General features: G+C 41.5%; 3 long non-coding RNA genes across 3 annotated transcripts in view; 1 reads left to right on the top strand and 2 right to left on the bottom strand.

The window, feature by feature from the left end:
- LOC310733427 overlaps positions 1 to 24,671 on the top strand; it is a 447,063-nt gene that overhangs the window by 46,822 nt on the left and 375,570 nt on the right. The gene's annotated exons all lie outside the window — the stretch shown is intronic.
- Positions 1 to 24,671, bottom strand: part of LOC310733402 — a 465,189-nt gene that overhangs the window by 102,030 nt on the left and 338,488 nt on the right. The gene's annotated exons all lie outside the window — the stretch shown is intronic.
- LOC310733411 lies at positions 13,354 to 18,248 on the bottom strand. Its single transcript, XR_014535721.1, has 2 exons — positions 16,274 to 18,248; positions 13,354 to 16,215 (listed from the first exon to the last, which is right to left on the bottom strand). It is a non-coding gene; the product is annotated as an uncharacterized lncRNA (long non-coding RNA).

Genomic DNA, 24,671 nt, shown 5'->3' with positions numbered 1-24,671 from the left:
CTACTTCTACTGTATCTGCATTAATTATTAGGTTGTTCTTCATTGACTATTAGATTAACTGTGTTGGATTAATATTAGTTTGATTATACACATGCTAGATAAGGTTAAAATATTTTTTCTCGACATTACTCCCCCCTCTGAGACTTTATAGTCTCACATTCTGCTTACTTTCGTGATAACCTTTTTCCAATCATACATATCACGTAATACAGCATTAAAACAAAGTAAAATTTTGAGTTCTTTGGCATATGTAGTTTTCTTCTGACCCAGATACTTTACGTATCGCAGGGGGTCTTGTTGGAGCCCTGGAAGAGGTTACTAGCACTTTACCAGGCACTCGTGTGTTGATTCTACGTGAATGTGTTGGTCCAAAGAATAAGTCCATTAAAGTGTAATTTCCACGGTGATCAAAAGTAAAACGATCACAAGTACACAATTTAAACAATCTCCCAAAAAGTCCATCTGACATTGATAGTGTAAGACTTGAAAGTTTTCAAAGAAAATCAAACGAAACACAGTCAAAAGAGATAACAAAAACAGTCAAAAGAAAATTACTAGAAACCGAAACAATCCAAGAAAAGAAAAAGTCCAAAAATCGACATTTAAAAGAAAAAGTCCAAAAATCGACATTACAAAAATCAAAGGTATAAAAATCAAAGGTAAAAGATAAAAAAAAAAAAAAAAATGAAATCTAAAACATTACATCGACATTACTCCCACCCTCACAATAGTTGGTATGCCCAATCACAACATGATGAACTAGGAGTGGGCGAAAAACCCTGACATGAAATCAATTGACAGGGAAAATTCCCACTCTGCCCGCCAGTGGCACGACAGTGGCCTCAGCACCAAGGTCACCCTTAGTCGTGATCGTACAGGCAGCTAAATGTAAGACACATAAAATAGATGAGAATGAAAATAAAACAAAACAAAAACAATACAGTCAGTGTAAATGTGGCCAAACTATGGAACAGGAGAGAACCGTTTAGTCCACTGCGGCAGGGGAACGGATATATGGTGGCCAGACCGCAGCGCAAACCACACCGCATTATGCCATCTGAGTCGTGAATATCGACCTCGCGATGAAATGACACCTGAGTCCATGCTGTTCATGTGGTGCCTATGAACACGGGTGGGACGGCAGTGCCAGTCCCGTTGTCTCGCTGGTTCCGTTGTCCATAGAACATAGCCACAGAAGGTAATGGTGTAGAATGTTACATAGTTCGTTGCAAGACGAAGTTCGTGATCAGGAAACTGTGATTGCTTGGGGCTCCTTGTGAGTGAGGAGGAACCTGAAATGATTCGGCCAGAGAAATAGTTTGGCGCACATTAAAGATATGGGTGACTACCTGGAGTCCCCCAGGAAGATCATAGGCAGAGTTCTGAATTGAGTCTAACCACATTCCCTCTGGCGATTACATGTTGGCATGGTGCATGATGGCTATCACTGGTCTGCGTTGGTCCTCATCAGTTGTCCAAAGCAATACATCCTTTTCTGGAGGGAAGCTGAACCATTTGCGGGGTCCATCATAGCATTGTTCTCCCAAAGGACAGGTGTTCTGCCCCTGGCACAAAACGCAGTGCGTCTGAAGGTCAAAGGCGAGGTAATCACAGGCATCGCAGGGACCCCTGAATGTCTTGAAATCAAAACGATACCCCTCAGTGCAAGCGTCAGCGTATGCACATACGCCAGGAAGCGGCCGTTGATTCGGCTGTAGCCACCTGGGTTCACCAGCAGCCATATTCCTGCACACAACATGTAGACCTCACAACAACAACATGGTTCGTACAACAAAATAAGACAGCAAGCACCCGAAGCAGTTTTCCTGAAAGTGGGAAATATAGAAGTAAGACTCAGTGGGCATGTCATTGTTATCGAGATCAGTAATCAAACAAAGATATATAGATGGTTAGTTAGATATATATATACAGATTAAAAAGGATATGTCTGGGGAAGTTTTTTGTGTCCTTCACTCAGGGCAAAAAGCCTTGCGTTCATGTCCACATAGACATCATGGTCCATGGCAGCATAGATGTGATCTACAGGAGATTCCTGGTCTGTGACAGCAGACATTGGGAACTGTACATATTGTCCGAACAGTGAGTGCACAGTCTTGCTGATAAGAGCACGGAGACAGGGAATTCCACAGCAAACAAAACATGCCACGGCTGCAAGAATAATGGCAAGTGTAGTTCCAATACGCACCAGTCCCGCCAACCAGCTTGAAGAAAAAAGCCAACTTAGCCAACTGGACAGAGCAGATTCCTTCGCATTATTGGAGACCATCTCATCACGAGCTTTCACCATACAGTCCAGTAGAGCGTGTAGCGGACCTGCAGAGCCAGTGTGAAGAGGAATAACCGCGCAACAGTCCTCCCCAATAAGATGGCATACACCTTGGTCTGGGCCAAGCATTTTGTCAATTGCAAACCTATTCTGCACAGCCATTAATGTAGTGTCATGAAGTTGTTCTGATATCAGTTTCAAGGCTTCAATTGTGTGATTGATAAAACGTTGTTGGTTGTACCAAATATAATTTATCCAGGCCATATTGCGATCTATCTGGATCCAAGGGAGAAACATTGTCAATGCCTTGGAGGCACCGTTGTCTAAAGCGGCAAATTCAACCGGAACACCTACTGGTGTGCCCTTCCAACTTATATAGATCTGAGGATCCGGGCCCCAAGAGGGTAACCTAGATTTATTAGTGATCGTGAGATACTTGTCCCTATAATTGTTCATGATACTAGATAAAATGTTTTTTTCAATGTCACCTTGGGGAGCACTTCGACGTCGTCTCGACCTAAACAGGTCATTTAAACGGGTCTCATTTACTGCCATAACAATGAGACGTCCTTCTAGAATTACTGGTGCACAGCGATTGTGCCACAGGCTAGGTAGAACCTGCAGCACTTCATTTCCACCACAGAACCAAAATATGTCCGCTAGGGGCAGTGTGCCCATTCTCAAGTTTGGGACATGAAACTGCCTATGTGCTGTCGTGTGACACTTTTTTGTGGAGAACTTACAAGAGTCACACCTTTGTGTGGAGGAATTACAAGACTGTCTTAAGTTAAGTATGTGGAACGCTGCATCAATCTGTTGTCCACATGCCTCCTCAGGCAGTGAACCTACATTAATTACTCCTCTTGCGCGAAGGCACAAAGGGAAAGTTTGTCCTATGATATTCGCATGAAGCACTACGTGAGCGCATCCATGTGGCTCCATAATTAACAGCAGCTGAACCCAATAGACATATTGCTGGACAGAGATGAGTGGTGTCATAGGGTTCTTTATCACATGCCTCTAACCCTACTGTCGGCATAACATGAGGTGGGCGACGAGATCTTCTGTCGCATACAATACATGTAGAGTGAGGTACTGCTGCACGCCCTGAATCTACCAACCATTGTCTGTACAGGTTAAGGTTTGGCTGAATGTTTGTAGTTTTAGCATATTGCTTTACTGATGTTACGTTGAACCTTTCAGAGCATCTGACACAAGGTGGGGCTTTTGGATTAGAGGGATAGGTGGGGTTCTTGTATCTAAAACTAAGTTGTATTCTAGGTAGGTTCATCCCTTCCTGCCAGTTAGGGACATCTTATACACATCAGTCCCATACACTAGAGATTCTGCTGAGGTTCTTTCGAACGTGTCATGCGGGATCCCTACTTGGGGAAAACCATAGAACCATAAAAGCGTGATAGCAACACAACTGCGGGAGCCTGCTATACGAGAGACAACTCTGAGAAGTACTCCTGTGACCACTATAATGTCTGTTCCTTTATCTGTGTCGGTCATTCGAGCCTCAAGTCTCATCTCGTATTCGGGAGTGTCTGTTGTTTCTGTTGAGTTACGAGGATGAGCTAGGGATATAGTATATGTTACAAATATATGTTGTGCAGTTGCAGGAAAGAATGGTAGGACCTTGGTGTTATTCAAAACACCCAGTGCACACCGGAATTGTTCTGCAAGCACGTTTCTTGCCAAATATACAGAAACTCTAGCAGCTTCTGCTGAAGTGAGACTGGTTTTAGCGTGGTGATCTAGGGACCATAGGGGTTTAGATCTCTTGTATCTGTGTGTGTACATGTTGCGACTTTCTGGGCATGCTGCGGGCTGAGAGCAGTTATTTAGAGAAATGTTAGACAAAGGGACTGATACATCTGCTGGATGATGTAGATATCGGTTAAGGGAAATGTAAGTGCAAATGAACCATACTACTAAAGCCATGACAAGTACTGCCCAGTCTCTTCTGGTGGGGTGAGTCTGTTTGGGTTTTGGGGAACTCTTCATTATGATTCCACAGGTAGATTGATATCTAAGTTTACTAGATCTTGTAGATTAAGGGTGCCAAACTGTTCAGGTGGAATGAGAGTGTTTTCTTCACTGTCTAGTAGTCTATGAACAGTCTCTTCCACTTTGTCAGAGTGGGCACAGTGTGCCAACTCAGCCTGAGATTTCCTCCACTGTGGTCCTTCCACCGCAGCTCTGCAACAATGGTTAAGGTGATACCAGTGTTCCTTACCTTCGACCTTGACTGCGGTAGGAGTCGCTAGTACCACCATGAATGGGCCTTCACGTCGTGGCTCACTCCAGTGTTTCTTTTTGAACACTTTGATGTACACGTAATCACCTGGTTGCACCTGCTGCAGTGGCTCATCAACCGTGTGTGGCTTCACAGACCTGTGAATATAAAGTTCTATGTATTTGTGTTAGATGTTTGCAATAACTAGACATGTCTGCTTCAAGTTGGTCAAGTGAGGGGCCTGTGTAAGGTCCTTGTGTAAAAGCAACTGGCATGGGTCGTCCAGTCAGAAGCTCATGTTTAATTCTGTGCTAGCACAAATTTTTGCTATTTTCTCTTTCAACACCCCATTTGCTCTCTCAACCATTCCCTGTGATTGTGGATGGTAAACACACCCCATTCTTTGCTTGATACACAAAGCTTCTGAAAATGCCTTGATCACATTATCTTACAAAATGTGGTCCATTGTCAGAGCTCAACTTATCAGGTATCCCGAACCTTGGAATTACTTCCCTAAACAAAAACTTAGCCACAGTCTTTGCGTCATTCTTGGCAGTAGCTGTTGCTTCTACCCATCTGCTAAAACGATCTATTACTACCAAGATATATCTTTTCCCTTCCTTCCTGTCTGCCATGTCCACAAAGTCCATCATCAAATGTCGAAATGGTCCCCTTGGTTCAGGAATGTGACTTAATGGTGCTGTGAAATGTTTTCTGACATTACGTGCTGCACATAGCTCACAGGACCTCAGGAATTTGTCCACCATACTGGCCAGATATGGCGACCACCAATTCCTTCGGATTGTGTCTATTGTCTCCCTACGATTACAGTGATCTACCCCATGTGATTCAGCAATGAGGCTCGGTAAAAGAGCTAACGGTGCCACCCACACTCCATCAACACTTCTCCATAACCCTGTGTTGGGGTCTTGTACTGCACCCTGTTTCTTCCACCTCTCTTTCTCTTCCCCACTTGCTACATCCTGATATTCCCCTAGATCATCTTCTGTTACCTGGCCTCGTACTTCCTCATGTTCTTCATCCTGCACCATCACTTTCACACAATCTTCGTCTACCGCTGCACTCTTAGCTGCCTCATCTGCTGCTGCATTACCTCTACTGACCATCTCACCATCAGATTTGTGGGCTTTACATTTCACAATGGCTAATGCCTTTGGAAGCATCATTGCTTTGAGCAAATCAGAAATTGCGGGACTATGCAAAATGGATGATCCATCAGCTCTCTGGAAACCTCTTTGTTCCCAGATGGGTCTAAATGTGTGACATACCCCATGTGCATATGCTGAATCAGTGTAGATGGTACACCTTCCCCCTGCTCCCAACCTACATGCTGCCGTTAAAGCTTTTATTTCTGCCAATTGGGCAGAACAAGGTTGTGGCACGCTTACACTAGCTAGTACTCGAAATGAGTCATCTTCCTCATTGTGCATGACCACAGCATATCCTGCTTTATTGCCATCATTCGCTCGATAGCAAGAACCGTCCACAAACAAAACAATTTGGGCATTTTGCAATGGTTGGTTCTCTAGGTCATCTCTGGCTTTTAGAAATTTCTCTGCTTCTGTAGTGCATTCATGGGGAATTCCCTCATCTGGTAAGACCACTCGATCAGCTGGATTAATTGTGAGGCATCTCTCAATTGTTAGTTCTGGTGCAGACAGAATTACATCATACCCTGTCCTTCGAGCATTTGTGATCACAAACTTTTGACTTGTCAGCAGAGCATGTAATGCATGAGAAGTGTACAGGATCACTGGATGACCCATTGTGATTGTTGATGCTTTTTGATAGGCAAATGCTGCTGCTGCCAACCCTCTGTAACAAGGTGGCATGCCTTTTTCCACATTGTCAAGAGCTGTGCTATAGTATGCAATTGGCTTCTTTCCCATACTCTGTTGTTGTTGTGCTAAAATGGCTGATGCAAAACCTCGCCTTTCTGACACATAGAGGTGAAATGGTTTTGTGTAGTCTGGACAGGCTAGTGCTGGGGCAGATTTTAGATCACTTTTGATTGTTTCAAAGGCCTTTTTGCCTTCCTCTGTCCAGACCAGTCGTGCGCTAGATTTTGTCTGATCAGCTGCTTTCATCATGTCTCTGAGAGGTTGTGTTTTTAATGCAAAATCACAAATCCACGGTCTAAACCAGCTAAACCCAGTAATGACAACATCTGTTGTACTGTTTGAGGTTGTGGTGTTTTCTGAATTGCCTCTACATGTGAGGGTGAGATTTTGAGTGTAGTGCCTTCGAGCACTCTACCCAAATATTCCACCTTTTGTTGGCAGAATTGCACTTTTTCCTTACTGACCTTGTGTCCATTATGAGCTAGGGTTTCCAGGACCTTCAACGAGTCCTTCATGCACTGTTCTTTAGTTTGACTACAAATCAGTAGGTCGTCCACATATTGGAGCAAACTGCTTTGAATGTCTAGATCTGCCAGATCTTGCGCTAACACCTGGTTAAAAATTGACGGACTTTCACAATACCCTTGTGGCAGACGCGTGTAGGTGTATTGTTTTCCCCCTTATGTGAATGCAAACAGGAACTGAGACTCAGGATGCAGAGGTACACTAAAAAATGCTGAGCATAAATCAATCACAGTGTACCATTTAGTCCCTTCGGGGATGTTTGTTAACAAAGTGTGTGGATCAGGTACTACAGGATTTTCTGCTACCACCACACGGTTTACTGGTCTTAAATCATGGACCAATCTCCATGTGTCTAAATGAGGTTTTCTGACTGGAAAAATGGGTGTGTTGCAAGGGCTGTTTGTTGGAATTAACACTCCTGCTTCAACTAGTCCCTCGATGGTTGGTCTTATCCCCTCTATCGCTTGTTGCGACAATGGGTATTGTTTCTGGTAAGGTAACTGCACATTGGGTTTTAATTGAATTTTCGCCAACCCTGATGACTTAACTAACCCTACATCTGTCTGATGTTTAGTCCATAACTTTTCCGGAATCTGTTTCAGTACCTGTTCTTTTTCTAGTTCAGTCTGTTCTACCTTCTGCTGCCATTGTCCTATCTGTCCTACTTGCGTTTTCACCTGCACCTGTCTGTTGATCAAAATGGTGTGAGCTACCACACTGTCTTCAGCTGTTAGTTTTATTTTGAGATATTTCCTGTCCAATGACACGCTCATATTTTCTCCCATTGGTATCCATTCAGTTATCTGACTTGCTTCTCTGACCATTGGCCCTTAGTCTTTTGATTTAAAATTTTGCCCGATCATTAGGGAGACATGTGGAACCCAGCCATTAGGGGGGCACAAGCCTGTGCACTCTTAGTGCCGGTCCCAAGCCCGGGTAAATGGGGAGGGTTGCGTTAGGAAGGGCATCCAGCATAAAACATGTGCCAAATCAAATATGCGGATCACAAATGAGAATTTCATACCGGATCGGTCGAGGCCCGGGTTAACAACGACCGCCACAGGTATCGTTAGCCGACAGGGTACCGGTGGAAATTGGGCTACTGTTGGCCGAAGGAGGAGAAGGAGAGGAGGAAGACGTCTACAGAGACGGCAGGAAAAGGAGCAGTGTAGGAGAGTAGAGGTTCGGGTTGGTACTTTAAATGTTGGTACTATGACTGGTAAAGGGAGAGAGGTAGCTGATATGATGGAGAGGAGAAAGGTAGATATGTTGTGTGTTCAGGAGACCAAGTGGAAAGGGAGTAAGGCCAGGAACATTGGAGGTGGGTTTAAACTGTTTTATCATGGTGTGGATGGAAAGAGAAATGGTGTAGGGGTGATTCTGAAGGAAGAGTACAGTAAGAGTGTAGTGGAGGTGAAGAGAGTTTCTGATAGGGTGATGATCGTGAAGGTGGAGGTTGAAGGGATGATGATAAATGTCATCAGTGCCTATGCTCCACAAGTTGGCTGTGAGATGGAGGAGAAAGAAAGATTCTGGAGTGAATTAGATGAAGTGGTAGATGGTGTACCTAGGAAAGAACGATTGGTGATTGGGGCAGACTTTAATGGGCATGTAGGTGAAGGGAACAGAGGTGATGAGGAGGTGATGGGTAGGTATGGTTTTAAGGAGAGGAATGTGGAAGGGCAGATGGTGGTAGATTTTGCTAAAAGGATGGAAATGGCAGTGGTGAACACGTATTTTAAGAAGAAGGAGGATCATAGGGTGACGTATAAGAGTGGAGGAAGGTGCACACAGGTGGATTATGTTCTGTGTAGGAGATGCAACCTGAAGGAGATTGGAGACTGTAAGGTGTTGGCGGGGGACAGTGTAGCTAGACAGCATCGGATGGTGGTCTGTAGGATGGTTTTGGAGGCGAAGAAGAAGAGAAGGAAAGTAAGGATTGAAAGAAGAATAAGATGGTGGAAACTGAAGGAGGAAGAGTGTAGTGTGAGGTTCAGGGAAGAGGTCAGACAGGGGCTTGGTGGTGGTGAAGAGGTGCCGGATGATTGGGCAACTACTGCAGGAGTGATGAGGGAGGCAGCTAGAAAAGTACTTGGTGTGACATCTGGAAATAGAAAGCAAGACAAGGAGACGTGGTGGTGGAATGAGGAAGTGCAGGAGAGCATTAGGGGAAAGAGGTTGGCAAAACAGAAGTGGGATCGACAGAGTGATGAGAAGAGTAGGCAGGAGTACAAGGAGATGCGGCAGCAGGTAAAAAGGGATGTGGCGAAAGCCAAGGAAAAGGCACATGAGGAGCTGTATAAGAGGTTGGACACTAAGGAAGGAGAAAAGGATTTATACCGATTGGCCAGGCAGAGGGACCGAGCTGGGAAGGATGTACTGCAAGTTAGAGCAATAAAGGATGGAGAGGGAAATGTGTTGACTAATGAGGAGAGTGTGTTGAGAAGATGGAGGGAGTATTTTGAGCAGCTGATGAATGAGGAAAATCAGAGAGAGAGAAGGTTGGAGGATGTGGAGTTGGTGAAGCAGGATGTAGATAGGATTAGTAAGGTGGAAGTGAGAGCAGCGATTAAGAGGATGAAGAATGGAAAGTCGGTTGGACCAGATGACATACCGGTAGAAGCGTGGAGATGTTTAGGAGAGATGGCAGTGGAGTTTTTAACCAGATTGTTTAACAGGATTCTGGAAGGGGAGAGGATGCCTGAGGAATGGAGAAGGAGTGTGCTGGTACCGATCTTTAAGCATAAGGGAGATGTGCAGACCTGCAGTAACTACAGGGGAATTAAGTTGATCAGTCACACCATGAAGTTATGGGAAAGAGTAGTGGAAGCCAGGCTGAGAGAAGAGGTGACCATCTGTGAGCAACAGTATGGTTTCATACCGAGGAAGAGCACAACAGATGCCTTATTTGCTTTGAGGATGTTGATGGAGAAGTATAGAGAAGGACAGAAGGAGCTGCATTGTGTATTTGTGGATTTAGAGAAAGCGTACGACAGGGTGCCGAGAGAGGAGTTGTGGTATTGTATGAGGAAGTCAGGTGTGTCAGAGAAGTATGTGAGGGTGGTGCAGGACATGTATGAGGACAGTGTGACGGCAGTGAAGTGTGCAGTAGGTACGACAGACTGGTTCAGGGTGAAGGTTGGACTGCATCAAGGATCGGCCCTGAGCCCTTTCCTGTTTGCAGTGGTGATGGACAGGTTGACGGACGAGGTCAGACAGGAGTCTCCCTGGACTATGATGTTTGCAGATGATATTGTGATTTGTGGTGAGAGTAGAGAGCAGGTTGAGAAGAGCCTGGAGAGGTGGAGATATGCGTTGGAGAGAAGGGGAATGAAAGTCAGTAGGAGTAAGACAGAGTACATGTGTGTGAATGAGAGGGAGGGCAGTGGAGTGATGCGGTTGCAGGGAGAAGAGGTGGAGAAGGTGGAGGAGTTCAGGTACCTGGGGTCAACAGTGCAAAGTAATGGAGAGTGTGTTAGAGAAGTAAAGAAAAGAGTGCAGGCAGGGTGGAGTGGGTGGAGAAGAGTGACAGGAGTGATTTGTGATAGTAGGGTATCTGCAAGAATAAAAGGGAAAGTTTATAGGACTGTGGTGAGACCTGCGATGTTGTATGGATTAGAGACAGTGGCATTGAGTAAAAGACAGGAAGTGGAGCTGGAGGTAGCAGAGCTGAGGATGTTAAGGTTTTCGTTGGGAGTGACGAGGATGGACAAGATTAGAAATGAGTTTATTAGAGGGACAGCACATGTAGGATGTTTTGGTGACAAGGTGAGGGAGGCGAGATTGAGATGGTTTGGACATGTGCAGAGAAGGGACATGAATTATATTGGTAGAAAAATGCTGAAGATGGAGCCACCAGGTAGGAGGAAAAGAGGAAGGCCAAGGAGGAGGTTCATGGATGTGGTGAGGGAAGACATGCAGGTAGTTGGTGTGAAAGAGGCAGATGTAGAGGACAGGGTGGTATGGAGACGGATGATCCGCTGTGGCGACCCCTAATGGGAGCAGCCGAAAGAAGAAGAAGAAGATTAGGGAGACATGTGGAACAGAGTTCTCGACTGAATACCACTGTGCAATGTGGTCTGGTAGCTGTACTGTTGCAGCCATTCCTTGGGGACCAATGATCACGTTTTCTGCTTTGAGACTGTACTGGTTTCCTTCTACATGTTCTCCCCACAAAGTCTCGTATTCTTTATCTTGTCTCCCCTCATCATACCTTATTGTGCAATGCCATGGTTTTCTGGTTTCCACACACTCTGGACGCATGTTCGTGAACCATGTTTTCCAGTGGTCATACAGCTTGTGAATTTCTGAGGATGTCACATCGAGTTCCAGCCAATAGACTTTATCCAGTGTCTGTTGTTCTATTTTTCTTTCCACCATCACATACTGTTGAGTTAGGCATTCAGGAAGTTCAAACCACACTCCTGTAGGTCCACAGAAGATTTTTGCTCCTAGCTTGCATAGTACATCTCTGCCTAATAGATTTGCTGGGGTATCAGGGGAATACAACAATGGTGCTTGTATTGTGATTCCTTCTACTGTTATGTCTTGTGGCTCTGTGAAATGCAAAGTTTGAGTTTTACCCGAGAAGCCTACTGTCTTTACTGCTTTGCGTGAGAGGGGGAGCTTAGAGCCTTCTTTTCCAATGCTTGTGAATGTTGCTCGCTCCTGTGTCAATCAAAAACGATGCTTGGAGCTGGTTACTCACATCCACCATTATAGTTGGTTCTTGTGCAGGGTACAGTGAGGTGGGGCACTGTACCAGCTCCCCCTCTGGCTTCTCTGGGCATCTTTACATGTTACCTTGAGGTGGCCCCGGAGGGCCGCCTCTAAAGTTTGCTTGAGTCTGTTGATTCTGCTGATTCTGGCCCATCCATGGTCCTGCCCAATTTCCGGGGTCTTGCCAACTTTGATTTTGTTGTTGGTTACCTTGCTGTTTTCTTATTGGATATGGGCAGTCTCTCATCATGTGGTTGGGATCTTGGCAGTTCCAGCATCTTTGAAACGTTGAAACATTCCTCCTCTTCCTCTGCCTCTTCCTTGCCCCCACCCTCTGTTTTGTGGTGGATGTTGTTGATATGTTGGATAGGCCATCATTGGTTGTCCCACGGGCATTAGTTGCTGATTTTCCTGATCTGGTATGTTTTGACCAGCTGAATCCTGCTGTGAATTTGTTGGTACCATCATGACTGCTGCTTGTTTAGCTGAACTTTTCTCTTGCTTGAGTCTGTTGATTCTGCTGATTCTGGCCCATCCATGGTCCTGCCCAATTTCCGGGGTCTTGCCAACTTTGATTTTGTTGTTGGTTACCTTGCTGTTTTCTTATTGGATATGGGCAGTCTCTCATCATGTGGTTGGGATCTTGGCAGTTCCAGCATCTTTGAAACGTTGAAACATTCCTCCTCTTCCTCTGCCTCTTCCTTGCCCCCACCCTCTGTTTTGTGGTGGATGTTGTTGATATGTTGGATAGGCCATCATTGGTTGTCCCACGGGCATTAGTTGCTGATTTTCCTGATCTGGTATGTTTTGACCAGCTGAATCCTGCTGTGTATTTGTTGGTACCATCATGACTGCTGCTTGTTTAGCTGAACTTTTCTCTTCTTTGCGTTTTTCTTGATTTTCTTGTTTGCTCCGTGTTATCTCTCCAAGCTGTGCTTTGTGCAGCAATGTTATTAAATCTTCTGCTGCTTGTTTATTTGCTTCTTTCTTTTTCCTATACATTTCCACAGCATGTGTGACATTTGCCTGGAAAGCTGCCCAGGGCAGGGCGTTAAGTCCCACAACTGATTCAAGTTTCTCTTGTACTTCACTTGGAAGTGCCCTCTTCAACATTATCTTGAACAGTGTGATGTTAGCCGTTGTCTCATCCCATGCTGACCCCATCTCTTCAGCCCATGCTTTCTGTAATTTAAGAATGAAGGCAACAGCTCCCTCTTTTTCGTCCATTTTCAGGTTTTCCACCTTGGTTAAATCAGATTGAGTTGGGTATGCGGATCGAAGTGCATTCCAAACGTCATTTCTTTTCGCTCCAAATGTCCAGCGATCATACTTTTGATCCTTCCCCACGTCTCCTAGGTGTGCCTGATCCAATATTTCTATCATTTTAGCTTTTCCCAATGACTGTGTCAAAATTGCCTTGATATCTCCCATAGCCAACATTTGTCCCATAGTCTGTTCTTCAAAGCGTGTTATCCATCTTTGTGCTCCTTCACATATGTTAGGCAGTCTGCTTATTAATCCCGTAAGATCCATAAATGACCATGGTGTGTATACTGAGTCTGTGCCTTTTATAATGACTGGCATCTGCAAGGATTTTCAGTATTTAGGACTTATCCTTTCTTCTTCTTCCATGCTTTCCTCTTCATCATCGTGATTCTTTCTTTGTACTTGTGACCTTGTCATTCTACGTTCATGTGGAAAGTTCGTTGTTGTTTCTCTTGTTTTCTTCTGACTTTCCTTTCTTCCAGCCTTTACGTTGGTTTTTGGCTGATTCATTGACAGTTGAAGTTGTAGCTCATCAAGATATTGTTGGCACTGGTCCATTCTTTCTGAGCTTTTGTGTTCTGCTCTCTGTATTTCTGCCTCGAGTTGGGCATTTTCGTGTTGGTATAGCTTCACCTTTAATTGATGATTTTTACCTGTCACTTTCGTTATGATCTCCTTTGTCTGGTCCATTTCCCTTTGAGTGTCTTTTAGGATTTCTTCCATTTTTTCCATCCTCTTTTGGGTGTCTGCCAGTTCTTGTCTGTTTGCTGCATTTTCTTTTTCATGAAATGTCATTTCTTCCTGCAGAGTTTTCACCTCTGTGTGCAGTGGATCACTTTTCTGTGGCATTCTTGGCGTCATTTCCAATATTCCGTGAACATGCACTTTTTCCCCTCTTTCTGGGTTCAGAATAATAAACTCTTCTTCTTCCTTGCATTCTTCTCCTGAGTTTGAATCTTCTTTGCTTTCTTTTTTTTTTCTGAGGTCTGAAAGAGATGTGGCTTTGCTTAGTCTTTCTTGTACTTTAGGGGTGCTTTCACCCCTTGTATGCCTTAGTGGTTGCTTTTTCTGGCAATGTCTTTGATTCTGGTCATACTCAGGCGGTTCTAATTCCTCTCGCTCTCTCTCCCAGTCTTCAGGTGGGATGTCTAGATCGTAATCGTGTTCATAGTCATATCTCCCTTCGTTGCCGCTTTCTTCATCATTCCCCTCCTCTCCATCAGGAGTCTGAAATAACACTCTATTTGTTTGTCTTGCTCTTCCCTTGTTTATCTTGTTGTCTGGAGCTGGGAGTTCCATCCTCCCTTTAATCTGTCCTCCTGTTATGTCTAGTTGTATGTTATAATATTCTTTCTTTAGTACTGGGTAGAAGCTAATCACCTCATGCTTCTTTGCTTCAGCATATGGCGGTGGTTTTTTTTCTGTTCCTCAAACTCCTCCAATGGTGGCGCTGAGGCCTTTTCTGACCCTTTTCCCTCTTTACTTCCTTTTCCTTTCTCTGTCTTTTCTTTGTGTACTTTTAGCATTTCCCCCTCATGCTCAAACCACTCAATGATGTCTAATTTCCGTTTTGTCTTTTCCTTCTTTTCTTTTTTTATTTCTCCCCAATTTCTTATTCTGGTCTTCATTACATCACACTTTTCTTTATTAAATGTTCCCTCTTCTGGCCATTGCAAATCCCCAGTTGTCAGGTCTTTCCATTTTTTCATGTATTTTTTGATCTCCTTTTCAGCCTTTATGCCTTATAATTATCACATCCACAGGTGTGATTGGGGATTCCTCCGTACTCATGATGCACCCTTGTCTCCCTCTGTGTGCTTCTCTACGGTGGCCTGGGTTTCTATTTTGAGCAGACCACTTTAGATAGACGTTTATCCGTCTTACTGTTTTACAAGGTCGTGTTGGATTTTTTCGGTTTTGTCCACTTAACGAGTTGATTTTATCAACTAGAATTGAGGTGGCTGCACCTCTTTCCCACACCACCTCTTTAGGCTCTACTACAACAGTTGCTGTCAGTCCCGAGCAATAATTAGATTGTTCAGGTACTTCTGCATTTAATTCTATCAATGGTTCTTCGTCTTCACTGTTTGGGTCTGCTATGAAATCAAACAGGTGTATTACTGCCTTACTAGGTCCAGGGGCTTCCACTAGGGAGCGCAATACTAGGTTTAACAGTTGAGGTTTCCAGATGCTTTTTATTTTTTCATACCAGTTTTCCTCTGGGAATATCTGGTGTAACACATCTATGCCATGCAAACGTGTAATAGCCCACAACTTATCTTGTATCTGTTTCTCTGTCTGTCTCCTCTCTATACCGTTTCTATCTTTATATGTTCTCTCGTCCCAAAAATGAGTTCTAAGTCCGTTCGTTTCTATCTCTATGTCCATCAATTCCATGCATTATTTTGCTATATTCTCTCTATTTTTATTTATTTATCTACTTATTTATTTATTCTTTATTCAATCGCGCTGTGTGTGTGTGTGTGTGTGTGTGTGTGTGTGTGATATGCTCCGTGCGCCTATGCGCATGCGCACCCCCCTCGTGCGCTCCGTGTCTGTATGCGCGTGCCCGCGCCGCCTCCTTTTGTGCTCCTTCTCTCGTCCACGCGCAGCTCTCCTGTACTTCTAATGTGTGCGCGTATATATCATACTATTTTATTAATAATACAGATATGACAATAATACAAGTATAATCACAATTTTATCATCTCCTTACTCAGCGCAAGCAAACAGCAAGCAATAGCAACTACGCAAGCATGCATATAAATTTACAGACAGCACACAAGCATTCATAGAAATACACTCTTCAATCCGGCTTTCACAAACACACTCTTTACAAATAATATGACAACAAAATATTTACACACTGCAGTTAACACAACGTACATGTACCCATGGCCATCACTTCATATCATATTACGGTGACTCTCCGAGCCTTTTACTCTTATACTAACAACTCACGACCTTTTAAATGTACCCTTTCCACACCAATTTGCGAATCTGGATACCCTAGTAAAGACCTATGGTATCTTATCCTGTTTTTAGACCATATGAGAAGTGTTATCTTCTCACACCGGGACTTGAACCCGAATCACCAAGGCTTCACCTTTGGGTCTACGCGATTTCGGTCTGCATAGTCTGCAACCTATTAGACCATATGGAAAGTCTGACAGACTAAGGTACAAATAATTAGCCGTAGTTCTACGTGGGTCCCACCCTGCGCCTCTTATACGCAGTGACTCTCCACCTCACAACTTTATTTCACGTGGGTCCCACCCTGCGCCTCTTATACGCAGTGACTCTCCACCTCACAACTTTATTTCACGTGGGTCCCACCCTGCGCCTCTTATACGCAGTGACTCTCCACCTCACAACTTATTTCACATTTGCTTTTTCTCATCCAACACTAATTTTTTCCACTCAATAGTTCTTGGACCCTAGGCCAGCAGTCTACACCCTCCCCGGGGCTGACAACCCTATGGGCATACAGTTACTAATCACAGACTTTGAGTATAACAGGTGTCTGCTTACCTTTTTCTCTGAATCTTGTTGCCAGCGGCTGCAGCCCACAGAATGTTCGGTCCCCTGTTCAAGTTTTCGACCTTTACGCTGACCTTCAGGGCCCCACGTTGGGCGCCATTAAATATGTTGGAACTCAGAGCCCGTCTCTGAGGCGACACATCGAGGGTGGATTTTTTGCTCAGAGGATTCCCAATGTTTCTCAGCCAATTCTAAAAAGACAAAATATAATAGACACAAACCGCCAATGAAGGATCCTCAGTCCTGGATGAGTAAAAGCAAAACTTCTTTATTTCGTACGCATTCCAAAGAGCTCAGTTGAAGGCGGGTACCCCACATCAAACCGATCAGCGCATCAAAATTGATACAGCACACCAGAGTGAGGAAGTACAACTACTGTCTGTTCCACACTTGTATTTATACCCTGTAGCCACCATATCTTTCTATTTTTTTCTAAGTACTTGACCTTGAGTAATCCCCCTTATTTGCCGATCTTGCCTTCTTCTTGCCTTCTTCTTCCCAATTCCCCTTATCTTTGTCCTTGGCTCATTTCTCCAATACAACACTATATTTGGAGTTCCTGTTTTTCCCTATTCCCCTTATTTTCGGCCTTGTTTTGATTTATATATAAAAAAATTAGTGGGTATAAAGCCCCTATTTTCTCTGAATCCAACCATACGCTTCTTCAGTCTTTCAAATGTGAACAACCGTCTCCTCTCCTCCTCTGCGGCCTATTTTGCCCATCTGCATCTGCAATGTGTGAGTGTTATGTTTTATTATTTGCTTTATTTTTATAATGCTGTTTGCTATTCTATTTTTCTTAAATTAGGTGACACCATTAAATTGAGTGACACCAGTGCATTAAATTGTCTATCTACATGTGCTTGATTATATTACTTAGTGCTCAAGGTATATTTTAAATGTGCATTCCGAACTGAGTGTTACATAGAGTATAGAATCTTCTCTTAAATGTGTGTTATCTTTTGCTTTACACCTAATAGTCACCGTGATTTTACCCTGTTTGACATTTTGTCTCTGTTGATCTCTTTTGCTCAGCTCCAGCACGCAGACGTACTCAGGCGTATGCTCTTCGCAGACACTATCGCCAATTCCAGCTCTCCTCAATTGCTAATGAGCTTGCTCAGTTCCTTGAGCAGCTCTCTAGCCCGTCTGTTCCATCGAGTCCATTTTCGCCTCCTTGCATCGTGCAGAGCACTTCTACGCGTGACGCGAGCACACAAACTTCTCCTGACCTTGATGACTGCAGCGAAGGCTCCTACCCCCCTGATCTGATACCACTATCGTCTCATTATCCTTCACCCTGGTCCTCCACTGATTAGTCCCCTACTTCTCCCGCTGCACCGTCAGGCTACTGGGCTCCTGTGCCTTCGCCTGGCTCTGAGCCCAACTACTCCTTCATGTCTCCTGGGCCTTCAGCAGGCCACACGCCTTACTATCCCACAGCCCATACTCCTTGCTCTCACAATAAAAATGTTTAAACTCCCCAAGGTCGTTTTTTGTCCTTCTTTGTATATTCCACACACTCATAACACTCAGTCAGACTCTATCCTACTCACACATGTAAATACCCTGTTATTACTATTTTACTTATATTTGGTTGGTAAATAAAGGCTTGATTAACATATAGATTAAATAGGCTTTATCAACCCAAATTAAATAGGTTTTGTCAAACTACTTCTACTGTATCTGCATTAATTATTAGGTTGTTCTTCATTGACTATTAGATTAACTGTGTTGGATTAATATTAGCTTGATTATACACATGCTAGATAAGGTTAAAATATTTTTTCTCGACATTACTCCCCCCCTCTGAGACTTTATAGTCTCACATTCTGCTTACTTTCATGATAACCTTTTTCCAATCATACATATCACGTAATACAGCATTAAAACAAAGTAAAATTTTGAGTTGTTTGGCATATGTAGTTTTCTTCTGACCCAGATACTTTACGTATCGCAGGGGGGACTTGTTGGAGCCCTGGAAGAGGTTACTAGCACTTTACCAGGCACTCGTGTGTTGATTCTACGTGAATGTGTTGGTCCAAAGAATAAGTCCATTAAAGCGTAATTTCCACGGTGATCAAAAGTAAAACGATCACAATTTAAAAAAAAAAAGTACACAATTTAAACAATCTCCCAAAAAGTCCATCTGACATTGATAGTGTAAGACTTGAAAGTTTTCAAAGAAAATCAAACGAAACACAGTCAAAAGAGATAACAAAAACAGTCAAAAGAAAATTACTAGAAACTGAAACAATCCAAGAAAAGAAAAAGTCCAAAAATCGACATTTAAAAGAAAAAATCCAAAAATCGACATTACAAAAATCAAAGGTATAAAAATCAAAGGTAAAAGAAAAAAAATTAAATATAAAACATTACATCGACAATCCGCCTCCTTTATAAATCCCCACAAGCCAGTGTTCGTACAAATAATATTAGCTCTGATTATTTCAGTCTCGGGCATGGAACCCAGCAGGGGTGCCCACTGTCACAACTGCTATTTACCCTTACCATTGAGCCATTATCCATTAAACTTAAATTCTCATTAGCCTTTAAAGGTACAACTCAAAAGGGGGCGGAATATAAGGTATCCTTATATGCTGATGATTTGTTGCTATATGTTACAGATGCTGCAGCCTTTGTTCCTGTCATATTATCTATCGTGGATGATTTTGGCTATTTCTCGGGATACAAACTGAATTTTCATAAGAGTGAGTGTTATCCGGTAAACAATACCTCTCTACAACTTCAGCACCTGAATCTGCCATTCAAATTCAACTGTTCAGGCTTTAAATACCTTGGTATTACGGTGACCCGGGCCTTACCCAAACTTTTTCATGCCATTCTTGATCCGCTTATTACAGGCATGAAGTCGGATTTCAGAGGCGGAGCAGTCTACCTCTGTCTTTAACAAGAAAAATCAATGCAGTTAAAAATGAACGTTCTGCCCTAGTTTCTTTATTTTTATTTAATCACTTCCACTATTTTTACCTAAGTATTTTTTCGATTCTCTAGATAGAATCATTAATTCTTTTTTTGGGGGTGGAAAACCGGCCAGAATCCGTAAGACTCTTTTGCAGACATGTAGGCTCAGTAGTGGGCTTGCGTTGCCCAAATTTTCAAATATACAACTGGGCTGCACATATCCAAAAACTAAACTTCTGGACCAATTCAACAGAATCCACTTCTGTCTTGTAGATACTGTCTTGTAGATCATCCTCTGTATCTGCTCTGCTCTGCTCTCCTTCCGATCAGACTATCTCGATATGCTGACAATCCAGTCGTACTGAACACGCTTAAGATTTGGTTTCGGTTTAGGTGTCACTTTAAATTTAGGGCTCTATCAGCACTGGGTCCCTTGAACAAAAATAATTTGTTTCCCCCGTCATTTTTAGATTCAGCTTTCTCTTTTTCTTTGGCATGAAAAAGGCATCAAGCAACTTTATAATTTGTACAAAGATGGCATCTTTCCAATCAAAACAGGCAAAAATCTATCCTGGGGTTGAGGACAGATGTGACAGATGTTTCCCCCTGTAAGTCATATGTTTTTCTGTGCCCAAAATTACATGCATTCTGGACAGGTTTTTTCGGCATTATGTCCTCCATATTTGAAGTGCAATTGACCCACTGATCGCTATATTTGGGGTTACCAATGAGTCTGTATCACTGAGTTCTCTACACAAAGATGTTTTAGCCTTCTCATCTCTGTTGTCCAGATGTTGCATACTTCTACCCTGGAAAGCAAAAAGATGTCCCTCCATCTCTCGGTGGTTTAAAGATTTGATGTTTTTTCTTAAGTTGGAGAAAATCAAAGATACACTGAGGGATTCTACTGACACCTTTTTTTGCAAGTGGCAACCTGTTATTTCTTATTTTAGGAGCCTACGGGTGTTACCTCATCTAATTCGGTCAACAATTGGACTGTATATATAATGTTTCTTTTGTTTCTTTAGTTGTTTTAACAGGGGGATGTGGGGTGTGTGTGCGTGCGCATGCGTGTGTGTGTGTCTTTGTCTGGGGGTTTGTTTGTGTTTTGGGTGGCGGGGCAGGGGTGTTTGCCCTTTGTTGTTTCAAAAGGGAAAATGGAGAATTTCTGTTTACATTTTTGTATTTGTGATTGTTGATTTTTCAATTTAAAGAATTAAAACACAACAAAAAGATATGGACCTGGAAGAGGGGGATTGCCTATATCTAGATAGATCGTGTTCAAAAAAATGTGTATTTATGTGGATATGCGGTTGTAAGATTACCTGATGAAATAGTTGAAGCTAAACCATTTCCATACACATCTGCACAAGCTGCAGAGTTGGTCGCACTTACAAGAGCATGTCAGTTGTATAAAGGTAAAGTAGTGACTATATACACTGATTCTAAGTATGCTTATGATGTTGTGCATGATTTTGCCTAAACACGGAAGCAAAGTTAAAAGTTTAAAACAGCTGATGGGAAGCCCATAGCACATTTTAATCTCATAAGCGAACTCTTAAGTGCTGTTCAACTCCCTGCCAAAGTGGCCCTAGTTAAGGTTAAAGGATATGCCACAGGTGATTCAGAGGAAATTCGGGGAAACATGTTAGCGGATAAAGTAGCTAAGGAAGCAGCAAAACAACCAGTAGATTTGGACACATACATACAAATCCTGAGATCTCGATGATGGCACATATCTCCAATATACTGGATATTGACCAAAAAAATACTTCAGAGTCAGCCTACTGAGGAGGACATACATTATTGGACTTCTAAACAATGTAAATCAGATTCTGCTGGTATCATTACAGATGTAGATGGAAAAATGGCACTGCGTAAACTTGCTTTAATAGTGTTGGTGAAGCATTACCATTGGATGTCACACATTAGCATAGCTAAAGTCACACAGGCTATAAACCCATTGTACTGTATTGCTGATGTAGCTAAAACACCGAAGCTAATGTTAGATTCATGTTTGACTTGTACCAAAACTAACATACATTGACCTGTGCGACATGATGCGCTTACTTTTCCTGAGCAACCGTTCCAACACCTACAGATAGATATCACACATATGCCACATGTAGGAAAGGCACACTGGCATTTCTTCCCGTTGGTAACCTGGAAGTAACGGTTCTGCCCTGGTTAAAAAATGTAATTCTATTAGTGCTGATGTCTTACTAAATCTTCCTCTGCCCACAGAAAACCCAACACACCATTTTGTGCCTAATCAGCATGTCCTGATACGACGTCTAATGCCTACCAAGGTGGGTGAGCCGAAGTATCGGGGTCCAGTGACTGTTCAAGCTGTAACCAGAACTGGAGTTCTGACTGATTATCAGCCACAGTGGATACACGCAAGCAGGATCAAAACAGCACCCCCTTAATATCTGCACTACTTGGTCTGTTGGCCTAAGAAGCCTGCCTAACTGAGTATTCAGGGCGGAAATATTTGAGAGCCCACGGAAAGATACTGTATAGTAGAAAGGGGGCCACCTCCGGGGTGAAGATCTGAGGCACGCAACTGTTTTGTTTAGCTTATCCTGATACCTGCTCTAGGTCTAAATTCTATAACAATATGTGCATAGTTGTAATAACACTCCAATTTGTCCTTATTCTCTTAGATCACATCATTCAGAGAGAAGAAACTGCTACGTATACCTGATAATACTGCTTATAGACATATTGAACAAGTGAGAAACAATTGTCTCATGATGTCTTGGAGAACGTGAAATAACTGCTGACAGCGGTTTTTGAGAAGATTAAGAATTTATTTCATGAGTGTTGAACACTACTTTGTTTCAGGATTGATTCTTTTATTGATTGTTGGAATTGTACTTTGTATGTGATGATAAATAAATTATTTAAAGTGACCATTGTTAGTGTTAAGATGGGTCTCATTTACATTTACATTTACATTTGCAGCATTTAGCAGACGCCCTTATCCAGAGTGACATACAAAAGTGCTTTGAGTCTCTAGCAATGAATAAATCTACATTGGTACGCAAGATTACAAACTTAACACTCACACATTTCTCACACTGGTTCACACACATTCCTTTGTCTGTTCAGTGTCTATAGAATATTTACGATGTTAGTACGTAAGGTATACAGGGAGTCTTTATCTGGGCTCACATATCTCAAGCTAGTATGTCTTCTTATCCAAACAGGAAACAGCTTTCGGTCAGGCTTTCTTTCCAATGTGTACATATATACTTGTCTGTTGCATGCAATAAACCGAAGAAAAACATTGCTCCATTCTGTGTGCCATGTGATTCTTCCCTATCAGAAAAGGCACCACGAGCTTCAGCGTTTGTATGGAAAACCTGTCCAAGCAGTAAGTTTGGGCATGATAAAAACCTAACAAAAGTCTTAAAAAAAAATGCAAAAACTGTTATGACAAACAATGGTTTGAAACAAATATGACTTTCTTTGTCACCCAAATGAGGATGGGTTCCCCTTTTGAGTCTGGTTCCTCTCAAGGTTTCTTCCTCATAACATCTAAGGGAGTTTTTCCTTGCCACAGTCACCACGGCTTCCTCATCAGGGACAAATTCACACCATTCACCTTAACTGTTGATTTGTTTAAAGCTGCTTTGAGACAATGTCGGTTGTGAAAAGCGCTATACAAATAAACTTGACTTGACTCTTTTATAAAAAAATATTGTTTCTAATACATATTACATTTCATATTCATAACCATAATTTCATTAAAAAAACTAACTTTTTCATCAAAATATGTTGTGAAAATGTGAATTTCTTTAGCATAATTTCATTAAAAACCATTAAAAAGTGCAATACGTAAACAAAAAAATATCACGTGACCAACCATGGTTTGACAAAATTATGTCATTTTGCATATATATGCAATTAATTAGTAAAATATAAATATTTATATACAAAAGTGTATTTTAATGGAAAACCGTTGAAAAAAAAAGGGCAGTCAGTGAACTAAAAAGTTTTCATAATAACCATGCTTTGCAAAAATATTACTTTTTTTATATGAATATGAAATAAATTGGCCAAGTATGAATTTTTATATATAAAAAAATAATTTAATTAAGACAAATCAAGTTTTTTTTATTTATTGATAAAAATGACATATTTCATATCATCATTTAACAAAAAACCATTAAAAGTGCAACAATTCTATGCTAAACGTGATATGACAACATAGGATTGTCATTAAAGTATGAATTTTCATATTCAGAAGCATATTTTCATGGAAAACCATTTAAAAAAGTTCAATATGTGACTGAAAAAGGTTTCATGATATCCATGTTTGGCAAAAATACATGTTTTAATATGAAAATGAAATAATTTGGTAAAATATGATTTTTTTATATACAGAGCAATATTGTAATGAAAAACTGTTTTAAAAAGTGAATTAATTTAATAAAGATTCGTGATATGACAAATCAAGTTTTTAAAATCTATTGTGAAAAAATATGACTTCATATTCATTAGCATCATTTAACTAAAACCCATTAAAAGTGCAAAAAGTCTACGCAAAACGTGATTGACAAACAATGGTTTAAGTATAATGACTTTTTTAAATAAAAGATGGATTGTTTTTATTAAAATATATAATTTCCCATTCATAATCATAATTTCATAAAAACACGTTAACCTTTACCATAAAAATATAATTAATTGTAAAAATATAAATCATTTGATCATGTAAAACCTTTAAAAAAGTGTCATACGTAAATCAAAAGTGACCATGCAAATCATGTTTTGACAAAAAAGATGACATTTTCATTAAAAATGTGATAGTTAAAATTAAAATATACATTTTACATGAAGAATCATGGGTTGGGCAAAAAAATACCGTTTTTTAATAAAAAAATATATAATTAATTGCCAAAATATAAATTTTCATATTCATCAGAATAGTTACATGAAAAACTGTTTAAAAGTTATTGTGACAATATTCATAATTTCCCAAATAAATCGTGTAAAAATGTGAATGAAAAAGATTTCATGAAATACCATGTTTTGACATAAATATGACTTTTCTCATATAAATATAAAAAATTATTGGTAAAATATTAACTTTTGTATTTTGAAAGGAATATTTTCATGAAAAACGTGCAAAAATTCGATTAAAAACGTGATATGACAAATCAAGTTGTTAAAAGATAATGTGAAATTATAACTTTTCATATTTATCAGCATCATTTAACTAAAAACCGTTGAAAGTGCAAAAATTCAATGCAAAGCGTGGTCATACAATAGTTTGAAAAAGTTTTTACAAAAATAT

Source organism: Silurus aristotelis, assembly GCF_946808225.1.
Source record: "Silurus aristotelis genome assembly, chromosome: 11".
Lineage (NCBI taxonomy): Eukaryota > Metazoa > Chordata > Actinopteri > Siluriformes > Siluridae > Silurus > Silurus aristotelis.
The sequence above is the reverse complement of the archived record's forward strand: the minus strand, read 5'-3'. Positions and strand labels throughout refer to the sequence as shown.